The sequence below is a fragment of the Poecilia reticulata genome, chromosome 14, assembly GCF_904066995.2.
Source record: "Poecilia reticulata chromosome 14, P_reticulata-male-v2, whole genome shotgun sequence".
Taxonomy (NCBI): Eukaryota; Metazoa; Chordata; class Actinopteri; order Cyprinodontiformes; family Poeciliidae; genus Poecilia; species Poecilia reticulata.
The window spans coordinates 13,943,923-13,955,869 of NC_088843.1; the positions used below are offsets into that span (position 1 = coordinate 13,943,923).

The following is an 11,947-nucleotide window of genomic DNA, read 5'->3' on the forward strand; positions in this document are numbered from 1 at the left end:
CATTACCTAATTAACTCAAAACACCTGCAAAGGTTTCCGAAGTCTTTAAATGATCTCTCAGTCTGGGTCAGCAGGCTATGTACTCATGGGTAGGACTGCTGACATGACAGATATCCAGAAGACAATCATTGACACACAGTAAGCCACAACAAGTCAATGTTAAAGAAGCTAGTTATTCTCAGAGTGCTGTATCCAAGTTACCATGGCAACGTCGGCTTGCATTACGCCTCAGCACTACCATGGACTGATCCCCTCCATGCTGCATTGATGCAGTAATTTATGTACATGGGAGCTCAACCAAGTATTGAGTGCTTAAAAATAATACTTTTCAAAACCTTCGACATTTCTGTTTAAAATATCCTATGCTAATTTTATTGATCTTATGTAACATTCCAATTTTCTGTGGTACTGAATTTGGGTTTTCATTGTTTTTATGCCATAATCATCAAAAATGCATCACATAAAGAATTGAAATATTTTTTTCTCATCACACATGTGATGAATATCTGTAATGTTTAGGTTTCACAATCTGAAAGAAAACTATAAAACTGATTATCATTATACTTATCTGGGATGTGCCTGTAAATATGTGAATACAACCATTCGAAGCAGACTAAGTAAAATTCATCTCTCCGTTTACATAAAATGACGAGCTGGAGCAGAATAAAATGTTTATTATTAGACACCGAAGCCCAAATACAGAGAAATCCGATGAGAAATCCCATTTCCTTTTGAATACATTGAAATTGGAAGTGCTGGTATTGATGCACTAATTGCTCGTGTATTGATGTGTAAGCTTTTACATTTGTGGGGGGAGACCTCCAGTCAATGTTGCGTGAATGGTGAGGGCTGAGTGTGTGTGTGTGTATGCGTGCGTGTGTGTGCGTGTGTGTGTGTGCTCATGAGTGCATGAGGAACAGACAGGCAAAATGACAAACGCAGCAAAGACACTGTGGAAAAACAGTTCCTGTAGTTTAGACTAACATTATAATATCGACACTGTAACACTTTGTGACACCATTTAGAAATCACCACAGTTGGTAGAGTGCAGAGTTGCTTATATATGTACCTCCCAAAAACATTTTTAAGCAATAATTTTCAAAATAAAAAGGCCTCATGTAAACAAAACGTTTTCAAAGCCGCCGTTTTTTTTGCACTGAATTAAACTTAGTCAAAATACACTTTTTGCCTTGCTTGTTTAGCTTTAGGGAGAATCTGCAAGAGATGTTTGACTTGAGTTTTCTCCGGAGGTTTTCTCCAGGTCTGGGCGTCAGAGGTTCTGCTTTTAATTTTAAAAAAAACAACATCTTTGTGTTTTTGAAGATGTATTTGCGGCTGAGATGGCGTTGCTCATGCTCATGCTACTGTCAGTGGCGACAACTTTACTTCAACAGAGCTTGCAAATGACCATCGCTGGATTAGTATCTGAGCTTCTAAAATCGTCTGTGAGGTGGAAGTTCAGCGGCTTCCACCTCACAGAGTTCAATGCGGCTCTCGCATCCAAGTGAAATGTTGTAAATCCTAAAGCTCCAGTATTTAACTTTTATTAACTTCCTTTCTTTTTACATACTGTCTTTATGTCTTGACAATATGGTACAAGACAGATAATCTGAGACAAATAACAAGCTCCTCTGCTTTCTCCAAATGTCTCCTCCTCGGTTTCTATTTTTATTTAATATTGACTATTGAGTTTAGTTCTTTACAAAATGGCCATTTAGACATAAAACCCCTAATTGATTTCATTATGTGTTGTTTAGCTGGAACTGTCCCTCAGCTATTACAGCCACTTCTAACATGAGCAGGCATGCTTTGATAGTGACATGATTGTTATGGTTGATGACACTCATGACTTAATGCCTTCCAGTTGGCCTCATGCCTGTCTTCCAGATGGCTCTGTGCCTGGCAGCCCAGTGAATTGGTGTTTTCTTTTTCTTTGTTTACATTGACGCTAAAAATGTATGTTGTTAGTGAAACATGCTACCACATAGCAAGAGTTTCTTGCAGTAGACTTTCACTGAAACTATGTCTTTGACATTTTATTTCAGGTTTCATTCCTATGAACATTAGATCAAAAGCTTCAAAAGTATCACATTCATCACATTTTTCTTTTTTTTTTTTCCCCAAAGTACTCGGAGAGTAGAGAGAATTTCAATTGAGGCTGCCGTCTGATGAATTGTGTCAGACCTCTAGACCGGCTATGTGTCTCACAAAAGTTCGCTACATGAGCGAAAAGAAAAAAAAAATCAGAAATTAGAAGTGCTGAATACGACCAGGAGTGGCGTTTCCTGCTTCTCAGCGCTTTTTCCTTTAGAAAAGCTTGGTTATCATCTGCCAGCCCAGATGGTGTGGAGACCCATAAGACTTACAAGCTGATTCGGGCCGATCGCAAATCAGCATAAAATCAAAAAGACGAGCAAAGGGTTAGTTATTCCGTGGACCGCAAATGTGTTTGTCTTCTTAGAGTCCCGACAACTCCCCTTAAATCAAATGTTTCATAGTGAGTTTCGAAGTAAAGGTCTTAGCTTCCACTTGAATAAAATGTATAATAATGGGGACAATGCCTGCCATGCAAGGCAAAATATTTAAAAATATTCAGGAGGAGTAAGAAGAACATTTTAAGGCTTTCAAAACTCAACCTGAAAATGCCCAGAAGCAGAGGTAAGAAAGAAAACACTTTTTCTTTTCTTTTTTTTTTTGCCATCAGTGAACAGCCCATTATGAGTTGAAAATCCCACCAAAACTTTTTTGGTTGCTGCATCACAGGCAAACCTTGATCTGAGTAATATTTGGGGAAAAAAAAAAACTGAATGCAAATGCAGTAAAAGTGATGCATTTTCTGTAAACAGTGTTTTTTTTTATTTTTTTATGGAAAGCTGTTATGGTTCCAGAAAGCCAATATTAATCGTTTTTCCATTCACCTATTTACCATTCTGCTAATGCTGCTATTTCCTTTTTGAAGCTGAAAATGCCAAGAAATGTACTCATCAAAACACCTCATTAAATGTGACCAGGAGACGGAGGAATCTTTCAGGAAGTAGCACTTCTAATACAATCAAGCGATTTACAGTCTGAGCAGGAATATTAATTTAACTCTAGCTCTGAAGCAGCACTCAGCAAATAGCCACATGGTGTGATCAGCCAACGGTCCAGATGGTTTCAACACAGAGGGAAAACTGAAGGCATCCCACAACACTGTATGAAAGCAGGCCTTCAAAAACAGCATCAAACTCCATGATGGGATTGTTGCCTTCAGAGAGGAAGGAAGTATATGAGAAGGGATTTAAAGCCGACTATAACTGCCAAGATTCAAGAACGCCGCCAGTTAAAATCCAGATTATTGAAACTGTCGAAAGGCCACTCCATTAGAGAAACATCTTCATGACTCATTCTCAGCGTAGCTGCTGACAGACAATATGCCTTCACAATTTTAAGATAAATGAAAAAAAAATATATATATATATATATATATCATTGTTTCTTACAAAACCATCTTGCGATCATGCATTCAAGCTTCGGGAAAGCGTAGCGTAGAAGTGAGGCACGGGCCAGTAACTAATATCAAGGTTTAAGATGTTATGATTTTAAAACCTTGAAAAAGCACTGTTGCATTGTTTCGACGTTTCAAAGAAATTCTAAAGGCATGTCAGAGAAAGTGCCGGAGTGATGAGACTGCGCTGCGCCCCGTGAATTGGCTGAAAGACATCTGCTAAACGCTTACAAGAAAGACAAAGATTGCCGTGCGAAAATATTTTCAGTTGAAAAATCTCAGACAGCCATGGCGCAGAAAGTGAAGGAGCACCGGGCATTGCGTGCTAAGATAAAAGTGGTTTAGAATTGATTATGGGGAGCTATGGGGGGCTTGTCTGTTAAAGAAGCAACTGCATTTTTACTAAATTTAGAAACCGCTTAGTCTAAAGCTAAAACATAGATGACCGTACCATGACTAGAAAGGCATCTTTTAGGATTTCCAATGCCACATTTTTATTAAGCTTTTCTCTTTTTTGGTTGATGTTGATCGCTCTTTAGAAACTATTACATAAGAAGACGCAATAATATGTATTTTTTTAATAGCCTTCCAGCTGTGAGTGGTCACTAGGTTGTTTTACTTGCAGAGTTTCAAACTACTTGTGAGAAAACAATGAGCACAGCATTTACGATGAATATAAATAAGGATTTTTAATCATCATTTATTTTACACAGAGACAAACACCAAGTTCAGAAAACACTTGAATGTCTTAATCCACAGCAAATCCTCAATTCTCCAGCAGAGAAAGAGCTTTGTGCAAAAACTTTTGTGTGTGTGTGCGTGGGTGTGTGTGTGTGTGTGTGTGTGTGTTTGACTGAAGATCTCACTGGCTAAATGAAAAGGGAGAGAAGATTTTGAGAAAGTTGTAATAATTTAAAGACAAACTGCGCAAACAATGATGCACTTTTCTGTATCCCATTCCATTGTCTCTTCTGCTGAGCTCTTCCTTACCTTGCAGATCTAGCGGTTTCCGTCACTGCTTTTCAAAGACAGCACAATCAGCAACCACTCCTTCTCCGTAAAGGCTCAGCCAAGTACTGATGGTGCATTTTTTTTTTTTGGTCACTATAAGGGAGGTGAAAGACTTTCCCTGCTCCAGCTGAAATCTACACTCCGTAACGCCGCCCGGCTGACCCCAACTGTTCACGAGAACACGTCAGACTTCCGAGTCAACGTCCCTGCGCCGCCTCTAAGTGTGTGGCTTTTCTCGGGAGAGCCTGCTTCTCTGCACAAATGAAGCTCAGGTTGCCGAACTCTGCCACGGCAGTGACCTGTAAAAAAAACGTACTACATGCTAAACTTACTCCTACACTAGCCACAGGAAAACAGAAATATTTTTAACCCTGCTGAGGATCAGCTCCTGCTCATTCATCCTGACTCTGGGTCGACCCTTCCAAAAACACCTCCACATGCGTGTTTGCTACAGAAACCTTTTCGCTACACGCAGCTGTCAAAAAGAGTTTGGAAAATTATGTTTTCCAGGCAAAGCTAATCATCTCACCATGAGAAAAAAAAAAGAAATGTCATTTGGCTATTATTAGCACTGATTATTACATTCAAATGTGCAAAAATCCATCTTCCGATTCAACCAATGGAGTTCCAACAAATTCACAGAGGTGTATTTCATCAGGTAGTACATTTCAAAATCAATAACATCATCAGTCAAGTGCAATTCACATCATTTTTTTATTTCACTTAACAGAGTGAAATAAAGACGTAGGCTGTGAAGCTAAATGTTTTGCATTATTTTAAAGGGTTGTTGAAGATCTAAAGCACTTTTTCTGGATTGAGAAGCAAAAAGGCTGTTAGTGGCTTGTTAAATGTGTGTTATACTACTAAATATGCAAAATGGAGATAGTTAACACGGAGGAATAATGTAATTGTGTTGCTGCGCATGTCTGCTCTGGTTGCCATAGAGACCGACTGTGTGCGTCCCGAGTCAACTCAGTGAGTGACTGGGTGACATTTGCTCTTTAGGTCGGTTTCCTCGGGTCCAGCAGGAATAACAAACAAACAAAAAAAAAAACTCCAGTGCAGAATGAACTGAGGCGTCATCGTAAATGATGTAGCATGCGTGAAGGAAAATAATAAAAGGCAGCCTTTAATAAAAAAAAATGGTTACTTTGATCTCATTGCCTTGCCCTGTTTTGCAACAACAGCAAGAGGCGATTCTAATCCCACAGCCAAGCCGAAGGCCCCCCGGCTCAAACCTGCGTCTTCACCTGTTACATGCAACAAATCAAGGCCACGAATTCTCCCTGTAGGATGTGCTCAGTGCTGCTTAGCCAGCATGGAGAGATAACGGGTGATTTAATGATTTTCTCCACTGATGTGGTTTGATGTATCGGCTGACTCTGCGCCTTTAGCTAGTATAACAGGTAAAATCCATTACCCTCCCACCTGCATGATTTATGATGGGTAGTATCAGAAGCTATGGGTCCCCCTTAAACAGCTGATCCATCCAATAGAATTTACTGCAAAATGTTATGGCTGCACATTTGGACTGAGAGCAGAACCTCCTCCCCCATACCCCCCTCAGCCCTGTAGTAATGAGAAAGTGATGGCCTTTGGTTGGAGAATATTTGCTAGGTGCATTGCCATTTCGTTCAGTTAGATGTAATCTGAGCCACACAAAAAAGCTCTGATGGAGGGTGGCTGCAATCAAATGCAAAAAAAAAAAAAATCCTATTAACTACATTGAGATCAAAGAGGCTGCAATCAGACATTACACGATTCTGTAAAGAGAAGAATGTGCATAATGACGGTTCGTGGTATTCATATTCCCGCTTCCTTACACAGACCAGATCAGAACAGAGTCGGACTGAGGCAGAAGCAAACTAAGCCTCTGCTTAGGACCCCACAACCGTCAAGAGCCCCTCAAAATAACGGATAGTCGCCGGCGTGGTTGCTTGTAAAGCTGTCCAATTACAGGTGGGCTCTTTTTCATGATTATAACAAATCTGTGCTATATAGCTGCTATAGATTAGATAGATAGATAGATAGATAGATAGATAGATAGATAGATAGATAGATAGATAGATAGATAGATAGATAGATAGATAGATAGATAGATAGATAGATAGATAGATAGATAGATAGATAGATAGATAGATAGATAGATAGATAGATAGATAGATAGATAGATAGATAGATAGATAGATAGATAGATAGATAGATAGATAGATAGATAGATAGATAGATAGATAGCCTTATTCTTGTAGCTAGCCCATCTCTGTGCTAGCTAAGTGCAACATTCCTGCTTTCATCAAGCATTTGGTCATAAAGTCAATATTGGCAGACAATAAAGTACATTGTTAAATACTGAATATTAACTTTAATGTCCCCAAAAAATATGTGTGTGTTCTCTCTATGCATATTTTAATTCTTCTTCTGTGTTCACTGGTTTTCCCCCAAGATTTAAAACATGCCCTCGGGCAAGAGAAGGAATTCCTTCACTTATAATATTAGCCTTTTTCTCTGCTTAGCGGTTAGCTCAAGCTAGTGTCTTCAGCAGTCACATTTTTGGTCAGACAGTCATTATGGACAAGCTATGCTCTATATGGAGTTTTAAAATTGGGGTCTATTTGCTGTCCAAAATCAATTGCTTGTCAACAAAAGTCTTTTGAAGCACGCCAGGCTGTTTTGCTGTTGTGCACTTGTTAGCTCTGTATCTTTGCACCGAGAAGGTCCTGGGTTTGACAAGAACCTAACATGTTATTAGTAAGTTATTGTAGATTTTTGCAATTGGCATCAACTGCAACGAGTTAAACGAACTGCATTCAAACTATTTTTCCATCATAACTCAAACTATTTTTCCACCATAACTATGTTTTTAACACACCCTTTATGATTTGGGTCACTAAGATCTGTAACGAGCACTAAAGAATACCCAAGAGAGCAAATATTGAGAGCATGGCACCTGAAATAATACATAAATATGACAGACAGACAGATAGATAGACAGACAGACAGATAGATAGCTTATTTGAGGTAGTCAGGGGTGAAAGTGGGTTACTGTCCTGTTTTGATCTGCGCTGTTCTCTGTTTGAACGGCTTTGAAGACTCGCCTACAGTCCATATGGGAACTTGAACCGCTATCACTATGTGGCTCACAGACTATTAAAATGTGCCTGGTGGTCGGTGGAGTGGCGAGGAAAGAACAACACCCCTGACTCTCAGCAGAGAGGATGCGCTGATCAAAGATCTGTTCTTCCCAATTACGAGCGCGATGCCTACCCCCATACCCCCCCCCCTCATCCCCCCCTCCGTAGGAAAACTACACTCGACTCTAGTTATCACGCGGCTTTTTATTAATATGCGCAGAAAACTGCCTCGCACGGGGAAAGAGCGCCAAATTAAGATCCCCTCCAACCCCCCTCCCCAATCACTAATGATGGCGATTAGTGTGGTGTTTGCGCCTGGATCGCAGCTCAAAATAAATAAATAAATGGAAATCACAGGAGAGAGGGGTGATACAATTGGATCGCATTTTCTGCTTCACAGAACCGTAATGGTATTATAAAAAAAAAAATGCAATCAGCCCGTCGGATTGAAGACTGAAGCGCAGGCACTCGTAATGTCGCTCAAGTGCGCTGATACGCAGACTTAATGACTTCATGCCATCACTCACTGGAGGCTGGAAGTTGGATCTCCTCGGATGTGTCTTAATTGAAATGCATCGTCTAATCAATCAATGCGGCGGATGCTGACTGTGGGTGACATATCTGGACTGCTGCCTCTCTCCATCAGCACAGCATCTTATCAACCTGTAACGCCAACCAGCTGCAGCTTATTTCGCTGCACGGTGGACAACTTGTGGCATTTACTAAAAGCGTATCGAGCGGCTCGAAAGCAAATGCGAAACCTCGCCAGCAGAACTTCATTTGGAAAAATAAAAAACTTGAGAGAGAGAGAGAAAAAAACCCGTATATTTATATTATACATACCTGAGCCAGAGACTTGTGCGTAAGCGTTTGTGGCAGCTCGTCGGCAGCCTTGTATGTCCACAGAGGCAGGTCTCCAACCCTCAAACCTCCGTCAAGGAATCACTTAAAAAAATAAAAAATAAAAAATCCACCGAGCTGCAAATCAGAACTTTCTTCATCAAATTGAGGGGATCCTGAGCCCAGCCCGTCGTCTGATGGATCTCGCAGAACGGACAGCTCTTCCTTCTGCTGGGGGAAGTTAAAGTGCAGCAGTTCGTCTGAGATCTGGGGCTTTTTTTTTTCTGTCTCTCTCTCTCTCAAAACAAACCTAAATGAAGATTCTCACTCCGTATGGCCATCTTCATTCCTCAACATAAATGCAGGAAAAGAAGAAGAAGGAGAAGAAAATAAAAACATGATCCCTGCCAAAATACGCACATTCCTTTTGGTCCAAGTTTCTCCGGAGCTCAACACGCACTCTTAAGGACGCACAGGATGATGTCTGAACGGCAGCGGCAGGAATTGCATTTCTGCAACGTTTTTTTTTTTTTTTTTTGCAGCTACTATAAGGAGCCCATCTGAAGCATTTCCAGAGAGCCAGTGATGAGATACTGTGGGTCTGTTAGTTGCTCCCCAGCTCTCTTCTCCTCCCGTCTCTCTCTGCCGCCTCTCTCTACTCATCGGAGCGTGGGAGGAGGTGGGGCTCCCACATCCACCACAGCACACACAGCAACTTCACACTCAACATCACATTATGAGCCACGGCTGTGTGCCCGGAGTCAAAAGAAGAAGAAGAAAAAAAAAATCAGAGCGATTCCATACAGTTTAAGAATATCTCATCAAAGTGGGTCACATCGGAACAGGGGCGGGGATGCACCTTATTACATGAGTGCATCATAGAATCACTGCGTGAGCTCTTTAGTATTTTTTTCCTTTCTGCAACAAGGTGATGCACCGTGGTGTAACAGGTAGGCCGCGCACTGACAATTTACTTGTTGATATGCATTACATGTAGGAATGAGTGGTCTAACATGGGAGCTGCTTGGAACACTGTTTATTCATTTGGCGCCACCCTCAGGCGCTCACGATAAGAAAGAACAGGAAGTATCTGGTGGGGAAATTAGAGGAATGGGATGGAGGTGTCGCTATAGTAATGCACGCATCACAGTATAGCGTCAGGGGGTGTGGTCAAACAAAAATGACCACCTGACCCCGGTGCCAAAGATTAATTTAGCCTTTCAAAATAAACATTAATTTTCCTGCAAATCAACAACGTCAACATTTATTATTGTTGTCTGTAGTTATGTATAACTATGTACAAATTATTGCAGGTAAAACCCGAGCCTTTCAAAAATAAAGCCAAACTGCAGAGCGGAACTTTCTTGACTCTCCCCGCACTGGGGTCATTTCTGTGCAACAGCAACAAAAGTGGCAGGAAATTAAAACAAGTGGATTCACACAGAGATAGAACATGACTTTTAGTAAAACAGAACAAATAATAATAATAATAAAAATACTGTACAGTAAGATCAACATTTCAACACAAATATTGTGCAGTTTTACACACACACACACATATATATATATATATATATATATATATATATATATATATATATATATATATATATATATATATATATATATATATATATATATATATATATATATATATATATATAAGATCCTGCAGTCCAAAGGTTGCTCGAAATGTTCAATGCTCTTAAAATTTTAATTAATTGTTCAATAGTGTCAATATTTGCAAAAGTAGAATTTGTAAGTTATTTTAAAGCATGGTTTGCACCACTAATTAATAAAAGTGAGAATATTTACTTTTAATGACTGTAATTATACAGTCATTATATAGTTAGTGAAGGCAGTGATGAAAATAAAGTTTAAAAATACTGTTCAAAATTAAAAACCTCAATTTCATATTTTCCATTGTTGCAGAGGTATTATTAGATGTACTAAACCAGTGGTGAAAGTGGAATTTTGGTATTTTGTTCTTCAAAATGAAAGTTTCAAAATTGCAATGTTTCAGTAGTTCTGACTGAAATGGTGATTAAAAGAAGTTTTGCCTTTCAAAATACAGCTTAAAGACATTTACTCAACCATCTACATACTTCCCCACCTTTAAATGGAGTGTCCTCACTTTAAAGTAAGGTAGACCTAAAAAAATAAATAAATAAATATAAAACCTTTATATTTCATAAAGTAGATTCCTGCAAAAGCAGATTCGACATTTCCCCAGGCTAAACCAGCCTTTCAAAATAAAGCTTAATGATACTATTTTAAAATATCTAGATTTTGCAACATTTTCTGGAGGCACCCATTACTCACTATAATGGACGCTTCTCAGCGATGACAAATTGTGAATAAGCTAAATGTAAAGTTACATGTTAGTTTGAAACACCAGCCATGTCTGACATTGTGAGTTAAAACTGCAGCAGCGTGGTAAAATAATGACAAAAAAGGGGAAAACAAAAACAACACTTTGCTCAGGGCTATATATTAACATGGCTCAGCGGGGAGTAAAATCCATTCCATGCTACAGTAACTCTTCCTTTCTTCCCGTAAACACTGACGTCGGTGATCGTATCTGTTTAAGCGTAAAGCAACGGACCAGGAGCGATGTGGGGTGTGCCACCAAGGAAAGCCTTGAGCAATGCACTCCGGAGAAAACTTGATTTCCTGTCTTCCCGCAGCTATGTTTCTGCTGCAGCGAGAGTTTATCACAGTGCTTCCAGTCTGTGATCCTTTACACTCCTCCCCCATCTCTCATTAGCAGCAAACACACAGCTGTTGGGTTACCTCTCCAGGGCTCCCATTAAGGGCTGCCACTCAGGCTTACAGTGTCCCTGAGCCAATCATATTAGAGCTCCCGCCCACGCATCCCCCCCCCTTACCCCCTGCTGCCATGCCCCTGTTCAACAGTCATTTTAATAACATTTAGGTGCTTTCACAGGTGGGCCCAGAGTGGTCTGAGAAGAGAGCAGAAACAGAGCAGAGGTATTAGGAGGGGAATAATAACTCAACCCAAAAAAATGTATATTACAACAAAAAAAAGTCAACTCATGTCTGTAAAAGTGTAAATAAGTGAAAACTTATTTAATGTGCTGATAATATTTTTAATCAACATCTATATTAATAATTGTCAAAATAAAAAAAACATTCATTTATTAGCTGTTCAAAATAATGTATACTTGTCTCATGGTGTCTGCAAGCAAAAAAAAGGAAGAAAATCTATAGTTTTTCACGTGTACTTAATTTTTTATTTATTTAATTGTTTATTAATTTAGTTAGTTCTCCTTAGCAAAATATCATAGGCTGCTCTACAGTTTAAAACATGGCACCGGGGATCTTTGCTCAGGAACAATATAGCAAATGAATATTTATAATTTCCCTTACAATTATAATTTTACCACTCAAAGATTGAATTTATTCATGATTTATTCAATAAAATTATTGACACATTTAAATAATTTATATATTTAGC

The 11,947-nt window shown here is 39.3% G+C and overlaps 1 protein-coding gene across 2 annotated transcripts in view; it reads right to left on the reverse strand.

Moving 5' to 3' along the window:
- pcdh1a (protocadherin 1a) overlaps positions 1-9,838 on the reverse strand; it is a 127,988-nt gene extending 118,150 nt beyond the window's left edge. The window contains exon 1 of one of the 2 annotated variants that reach the window (XM_008427816.3): positions 8,473-9,834. The gene's annotated coding sequence lies outside the window, so the exon portion shown is untranslated. Of the gene's footprint in view, positions 1-8,472 lie in introns of both variants that reach the window. The other variant, XM_081615505.1, reaches the window with a different exon arrangement.
- Positions 9,839-11,947: the final 2,109 nt, after the last annotated feature.